Genomic DNA, 7,897 nt, shown 5'->3' on the forward strand with positions numbered 1-7,897 from the left:
AACCATACATTAATCATACGTTAAATATATTTACAATACAATCAGCAATCCCACTCCTAGGTATTTGCCCAAGTGAATTGAAAATTTCTGTTCACACCAAAATCTTTCAATTCAGAAGCCCATGGCAAGTTGTAGCACACACTATAGGAATATCTAGGAATGGCTCCTGCTTGACGCCAATTCCTAGGGCTTCAAGATCAGACAGCCCTTGGCTCCCAGTTGAATAAACTAGGTCTAAGCATATCAATGTGGATAAAGCTTGTAAACATAACACTGGATGAAAAGCAAGTTGTCAGAGGATACAGCAATATGTAACCACTTAAGTAAAACAATATGATACGTTGGTCATGGTCTCTTCAATAAAATTGAAGAGAAGGTATGTGTACCAAACTCAGGCTGGGTTAGGGATGGATAATGGGTTGGGGCAAGATTCTCTGGAGGTGATGACTGATTCCAAGGGATGCTGGATAGACTCCTTTCCTACAGGTTGGGACTTATGGAATGAGAGATTGGAGACACGATAAAAGAACAGTATTTCTGTAGGCAGCCTGAGCCATGATACCACCTGCTTCAACTCGAGTCAGTAAACACCCGCTAATTACCTACTAGGTAGGTGTGAGCAGAGCCGCCCCGGATGATGAGGATGTAAAAGGTAGCTTAATATCTCTAGGGAGGAGCTAACAGCTTAAGGACACAGACAGCCATGGAAATAAGACTGTAAATAAGACAAGAGGATGATGTGTTCAGCCCCAGAACGCTGTTTGAAGTACAGAAGAAGCAGTGAGGTGGGAGGGAGTTTTATCTTCCTCTGGGAGGGCAGACAGAGTATAGCTGGCCTGGGTTCTGAAGACTGAATAGGAGTTTTTCTGAAGGGGGTGCAGTTGGATAATGGCTAGTATTTACTGAACGCTTACTCTGTGCCAGGCACTGTTATAAGTGCCTTGCGGGTATTAGTGCTTTGAGTTATTACCGTGATCTAGTGAAGTAGGTACTATTGTGGTCCTATTTATAGACGAGGAAACCAAGGTTCACAGAAGTTAAACCTGCTCCCGTGGGGAACGCGTGGGGAGGCAGGTTGAATCCTCCGCAGGTTGACTCCAAAGCCTCTGTGCTTAATCGTGCCCATCTTCCTGCTTGCGTGACGTGGGGTACGGGACGTGTGGGATGACTTCTAGGGGACTGGGATGATCAGGATCACGACTGTCACATCCTGCCGTAAATACTATTGAACTACAAAGCCAGGATGCTGCCCTCCCTTCAGTTCTTCTCCAGTGTTTCTCATCTGATTGAGGAGAAAATCTTTGCTTTGAAGCTAGTGTGTCATGAATGTGCTAGCCTTCTTCCTAACTCTCCTTGGTGGAGATTAATAGACAGAAAGACAGAGACAGAGAAACAGAGACAGAGAAGACAGGGGTGGAGGCAAAAAATTGCAATGTTTTGTTTGGGTCATGCTTGTAGTTATATAGAGATAGCTCAAGTAAATACTTAAGGAAAATGAAGCAGTAATACTTAAGTAAAATGAGTTGACTTAAATACAACCATTAAGTCCATAATAAAGGCTCACTGTCCAGCATGGTAGAGGAGGGGTCCTCTGAGCCCTGGCGAGTGAGCAGGACTGCACTAGGCTCTGCATGTGTCCCCCAGGAGTCCTAGGAGCTCTAACAGGGACGTGTGGCTTCCCTAGGAGCCACCCGGAGTCCCTCAGTGGGCTGATTTCATCTTCCCCGTGTGCTGGAAGTGAGCTTGGCCTCCACTCTCTTGACCTTGACCACGAAGGAGACACTTTGGGATGTGAGGGCTTGTCTCCATGGCTTTTCTAGTCTACCCTTCCTGCCTTGGGTTTCCCAGATCTGCACACGTGCCTCTGGACTCAGGCTCTCAACCGGTCACCTTTATTTCTCTGGCAGCAGCACAGTTAAAGAACAAACAGTATCTGTTAACCCACCTCGGGGTTCTGATGTACTTTGCTCCATTAACAATTTAGTGAGGTGGACTGAATTGGATTGATTCTCCCCCAAATCAATATACAGATGATTATTGTTTCAGGGCACTTCTGAGTGGTTCAGCAAGGCTGAGGAGAGCTTTCTGATTGAAAATTGGAACCACACTCCTTGTTCAAAATTACAGTGGAGAGGGTTATGTAAAGTAAGGGGGTGACCTGGCACTAACCTTTCTATTGCAGTAGAATCTTTTTTTTCTTTTTGGAATGGTGCTTTTATGACATACTTCATACTTACTATCACTGTTCCAGGCCTATAATTTGAAAATTACTGCTCAGTACTGAAGGTGAAATGATTTTACTGCTATTATTCTATTATTCTCTTAAAGTTGGAAGAACCAGCAATGGCTTGGAGAGTGTCTATGGCTAGATGCACTTCGCCGTGCTGAGCCCATCACCAGATGTGCCTGCAGATGTGGCCCGTCACTGGGCTGTGGCTGGGATGCCTGGGCATCGCACAGGGTGGAGGAGGTGCTCAGCTCTGAGGCCTGCTCTTCCCCCATTACCCCTGGCAGACCAAGGTTCTGGGAGGTTCCAGTATTGAGCCACACTAAATCCAAAACAGCAACTCAGGCTGGCCCACTCACCCCACAGAGCCCAGTGGAAATGGTGTCACAACCCCGAACTTTGCCCGTTTATTTTTAGTAGTTTTTAATTGTGGTAAAATACACATTCCACACAATTTACGATTTTAACCATTTTTAAGTGTGTAGTTCAGTGACATTAAGTACATTCACATTGTGTGTAACCGTCACCACCATCCGTCTCCAGAGCTCTTTCATTTTCCCAACTGAAACTCCGTACCTGTTAATCAATGACTCCCCATTCACCCCCCCCTCCAGCCCCCAGCAACCACCTTCCTACTTTCTGTCTCTATAAATTTCACGACTCTAGGTCCCTTATACAAGTGGAATCACACAGTATTTGTCCTTTTGTGACTGGCTTGTTTCACTTAGCATAATGTTCTCAAGGTTCATCCATGTTGAAGCATGTATCAGAACATCCGTCCTGTTAAAGGCTGAATAATATTCCGTTATATCTGTATCTGTATCTATCTATCTCTATCACATTTTGTTTATCCATTCATTTATTAATGGGCACTTACGTTGTTTCTACCTATTGGTTACTGTGAATAATGCTGCCATGAACACGAGTGTACAAACACCTCCTGGAGTTCCTGCTTTCAATTCTCTTGGGTATATACCCAGAAGTGGACTAGCTAGATCATATGGTAGCTCTATATTTAACCTTTTGAGAAACTGCTGAACTGTCTCCCACAGCAGCTGCACCATTTTACATTCCCATCAGCAACGCACTAGGGTTCTAACTTCTCCACATTCTCGCCAACACTTGTTATTTTCTTTCTTTCTTTTTGTAATAGCTCTCTTAATAGATGTAAAGTGGTATCTCATTGTGGTTTTGATATTTCTAGTATTTTTAATGCAAATAAACCTTAACTCCCTTTCTCTAAAGCTATTCTTTTCTTGCTTCCTCTCCTGTCCTTCCATCATCTTATTTCAAAGTTGTACAACATTGACTGCCGTTCAGAAATCCCAGTTGCAGGCTTTCATGTTAGTTTCTACCTAAATGGCTCACATTTTAAAACATCATTTGAGAAACACAGATTTTAATGTATATGAGAGCAAAATAGCCATAGAGCAAAATAGCCCCTGTCCTGTGAGGCTCCTCTGCTGGGTCCCAGAGGGATCTTATAAAGTGTCCGAGGATGGTTTCTGCCCAAGGAGAGACTTATCTTTTAAACCTTTAAGAAATGTATTTATTTATTTTTGGTTGCACTGGGTCTTCGTTGCTGCGTGCAGGCTTTCTCTAGTTGCGGCAAGTGGGCGCTACTCTTCGTTGTGGTGCGCCGGCTTCTCATTTTGGTGGCTTCTCTTGTTGCGGAGCACGGGCTCTAGGCACACGGGCTTCAGTAGTTGTGGCACGCGCACTCAGTAGTTGTGGCTTGCGGGCTCCAGAGCGCAGGCTCAGTAGTTGTGGCGCATGGACTCTAGAGCGCGGGCTCAGTAGTTGTGGTGCACGGGCTTACTTGTTCCGCAGCGTGTGGGATCCTCCCGGACCAGGGAATGAACCCATGTCCCCTGCATTGGCAGGAGGATTCTTAACCACTGCGCCACCAGGGAAGGGAGAGACTTATCTTAAATGAATACAGAACAATCCCTCCACCACTGGCTCGAGTGAGTGGCTGGCCTCAGGTGCTTGGAGTGCTTCTCTCCAAGGGGCCCTGGACACGTGGGGTCAGTCAGAACGTCCACACACTGGAGGGGCTGCTCACAAGGCTTAGAACATCTCTCCAAATGCTCTCTGGCTCTGCTTCTTGACTGTTCTCCTGGTCAAGAAAGAAGAGTAGAAATTAGCTCTGGGAAGGGTGGAAACGTTCTGAGGCCAGAATGAGTTGGGTGGAGAGGAGGCTTGGAGAGGTGGTAGGCAGGGCTAGTCCCACAGGATCACAAAGCTCAGGTTAAAAACTTTGAAGTCCGTCCTGGAGCATTTTCTGCAAGGAGCATGGCCCACTTTGCATGTTAAAATGTGAGCTGGGCTTCCCTGGTGGCGCAGTGGTTGAGAGTCCGCCTGCCGATGCAGGGGACATGGGTTCGTGCCCCGGTCCGGGAAGACCCCACATGCCGCGGAGCGGCTGGGCCCGTGAGCCATGGCCGCTGAGCCTGCGCGTCCGGAGGCTGTGCTCCGCAGCGGGAGAGGCCACGACAGTGAGAGGCCCGCGTACCACACACAAAAAAAGAAAAAGTGAGCTGTTGATTGGGAGGCAGGGGACCACGTAGGAGGCCCAAGAGAGAGGAGATGGTGACTGGGACCAGGGAGGTGGCCTGGTGGTAGAGAGAAGTGGGTAGATTCGAGATACATTGTGGGGACGAGCTATCAGGACTTAGTGATGGATTGGCCTCGGGGGATTAGAGTAGAAATTATTGACTCAGTAAATGATGCAGCCAGAACTGAACTGGGCACAATAGGGAAGGTGCAGATGGCAGAGTGGGAGGTGTCTGGACAATGAAGACTTTGCCCGCCTGGAAGTCACTTGCAGTAAACCTGGACAGGTGGTCATAAGCCCTTGCTCCAGCTTGGCTTGCCAAAGCCATATTTGGCCTTTGATCCTCAAAGAAATTAACTATTTGAGATCAAGAAAGACAATTACCAGGAATTCCATGGTGGTCTAGTGGTTAGGATTCGGCGCTTTCATTGCTGTGGCCCAGGTTCAATCCCTGGTCAGGGAACTGACATCCTGCAAACCGTGCAGCATGGCCAAAATAGAAAAAAAAAAAAAAGAAAGATAATTACCATCCAACTTGGCATCCTCTACATAGTGTCCAGCAACCAGCTGGGTAAGAGCCGGCTGGAGTTTGTGCCTGCATTTTGGTGAGTGGGTTCTTCCAGACAGGGATTTATGTGGGACACCTCCATGCCCCTTCCTTCTCCTCTCTGCTTGCCCTCTTCTCCTCACTCCTGGAGAAGATTGCTGAGGGCCTCAGTGGCCCACAGTCTGAATCTCATGAGACACGTGTGAGGGACAGCAGCTTTGCTTCCTCCTAACTGGGAAGGCCAGCTTCCTGCCAGGAGGACCTTGATTCCCCGCCTGGATCCCTCTGCCCCACTGCTCCCTTGTCTGCCCCCACCAGTCTGCATGTTCTCAGGGTCTGTTACTTGCATCACCCTCTCTCCAGTACTAAATTCTCCAGTAGCTGGAAGATTTTGGGTTGTGAGGGACACAAACCTCCTGGATACAAGCAAGCCAAGGTAGAATGTTTGTTAAGAAGTTGAGGGGGACCCAGTGACTGCAGCCAGGGTGTCGGGTCCTACCGCAGAGATTAGGCTTCCAGGAACTGCTCCAGAAGTAGTGAGAAGTGTTGGGGGAGAGGACTGAGCCAGGGTTACACTGGGGACCTCTAGAGAGGCCCCTGCCTGGGGCGGCAGCCTCTAGAAGGCGCTAGACCACTGTGAGACTAAACCGGAAAGGGGTATCAGAGAGCTAAGGTCTCGATATGGGCAGGGGGACTAAGTTTGTGCCAAAAAACCCCCCAGTAATCAAGATAAATCATATTTTAAAACATCTAAATGCAAAAAAATTCATGCTGAACAAATTTGCAAAAGTTTAAATAAAGTTCGGTTGTTGTTGTTTTATGATCCTGCTCTACTGTGCAGTGGGAAGAGTTGTTTCCAACCGGCCTGAGGCTCCTGAGCTGCCATACCCCTGCTGTGTGGGATTATAAGGGTTGACAGCAGGGTGTGAGCAGATTGGGCAACTTGGAGTTTTATGTATAGCCATGTTTTCCCACGTGGTTCAAGATATTTGATATCTGATAGTTTGGTAAGTGTATATAGGGGATCACATTTTTCTTTTTGCTGCAGGCTCCACTAGGACTCCCAGGGCATTGGCCTCAACCCTGGATTCCTTATAGAGCTTGCAAAACATACACTGAAGTAGGAAGCATCTTCAAATGGAAACAAAACTGCAGACCTTCACTGTCAGTGTCCCAACTTCTGCTGAACATTTTTGCTGAGCATAAACGCCCATTGCAAGGCAGTCAGCAGCCTGAGGAAATTCTGAAACCAAATTACAGCAGGCTAATGCTCTTTACCATAAATGAGTCATTTATCCCATTATTTGATTTTTAAACCCTTTAATACATCTCCCAAGAAGAAGTCTGCTTTGGAAAAATCACCAGAAGAATTAGAAGAGAGAGAACAAGGAAAGAGAAAAAACCTAAAAGTAGTTTTTTTCCCCCCAAATTTTAAAAAATTAAAATCCAGTTGGCCTGCACAGTGAAAATGAGTTAGTTGAGTTACTCTGTCTACAGTGTTCACTAATATAACATCAGTGTCTCTCTATCTTCTTTCCTAAACAGAGGAAATCAAGGGGGAGATGGGGTCCTGAGCCTCCATCAGGGCAGGCGGGACAGGCTATGCCAAGCCTCCCACGCCAGGGAGGGAACCTTTGGGGACCTCTGGTTTCACATCAGTCTCGGAAGGAGGGTTGGCCCTGCTTAATCCTATATGGCCTCCTCAAACTGTTTCCCCGGTTTCTGCTTCTACTGGGCCCAGAACTCTCCCAGACGGGGCCCCAAGCCTGGAAAACAGGCCTCCTCTCCATTTCCCAGCGCTTGTCGGGATGACTGGGTGGGCTCAGGGCCTCTTAGAGTGGTCACCAATGTCCCTCACAGGCCTCGCTCTGCGCAGAGCGATTCATCTCAGGGATGTGGCAGGGCTACTTGGGTTGTAGCAAATGAGGGGGGCAGGTCGGAGTGGCAAGAACCTCACGCGGAAGACAGGCCTTAGTCCTGCGCCACCACCCGCCGTCCTTCCCTCAGCCCCTAATCAGCCCCGCTAGCCCCTTTCTCTGCCACCCTCTACCCATTATCCCTTCCCTCCCCTCCCATCACAGCCGGCTCCGGGAGGGATCGAATCTTGGGCGGCGAGGAGGGCGGCTTGGAGAGCCAGGCTCGGGGGCCGGAGGGCACGCACTGGCCGGGGGCCGCCTGCGCGGAGCTGTCCAGCACCCGAGGCGGGGCGCGCAACCCCCGGCCCGCCCCAGCAGCCAGCAACCGTCCTGCCAGCGCCACTGCGGCTCGGCGGGCGCGTCACGTGGCTGGCGCGGCGCGGCCTCCGGGCTCAGGCGGGCGAGGGGCCGGGCGGCAGGACCCACAGACCCGCTGACGCTCCACCGGCGGCACCGGCCGGGCGGGCTGGGAGCAGCGCGGGGCGGCCAGGGGGCGCCAGGGCCGGGCGGGCTGCGCGGCGCGGGGCATGGGCACGCCGGGGGCCCCCGGGCACAGGCCGGCCGCGGCGCGGCTCCCGGGGCGCAGGGGCAGCGGCGGGCAGGGGTCCTCCCTGGCGGCCGCCGCTGAGCCCCCGCGGGGCCCGTGACGC

This window comes from Leucopleurus acutus (assembly GCF_964270905.1).
Source record: "Leucopleurus acutus genome assembly, chromosome: 20".
Lineage (NCBI taxonomy): Eukaryota > Metazoa > Chordata > Mammalia > Artiodactyla > Delphinidae > Leucopleurus > Leucopleurus acutus.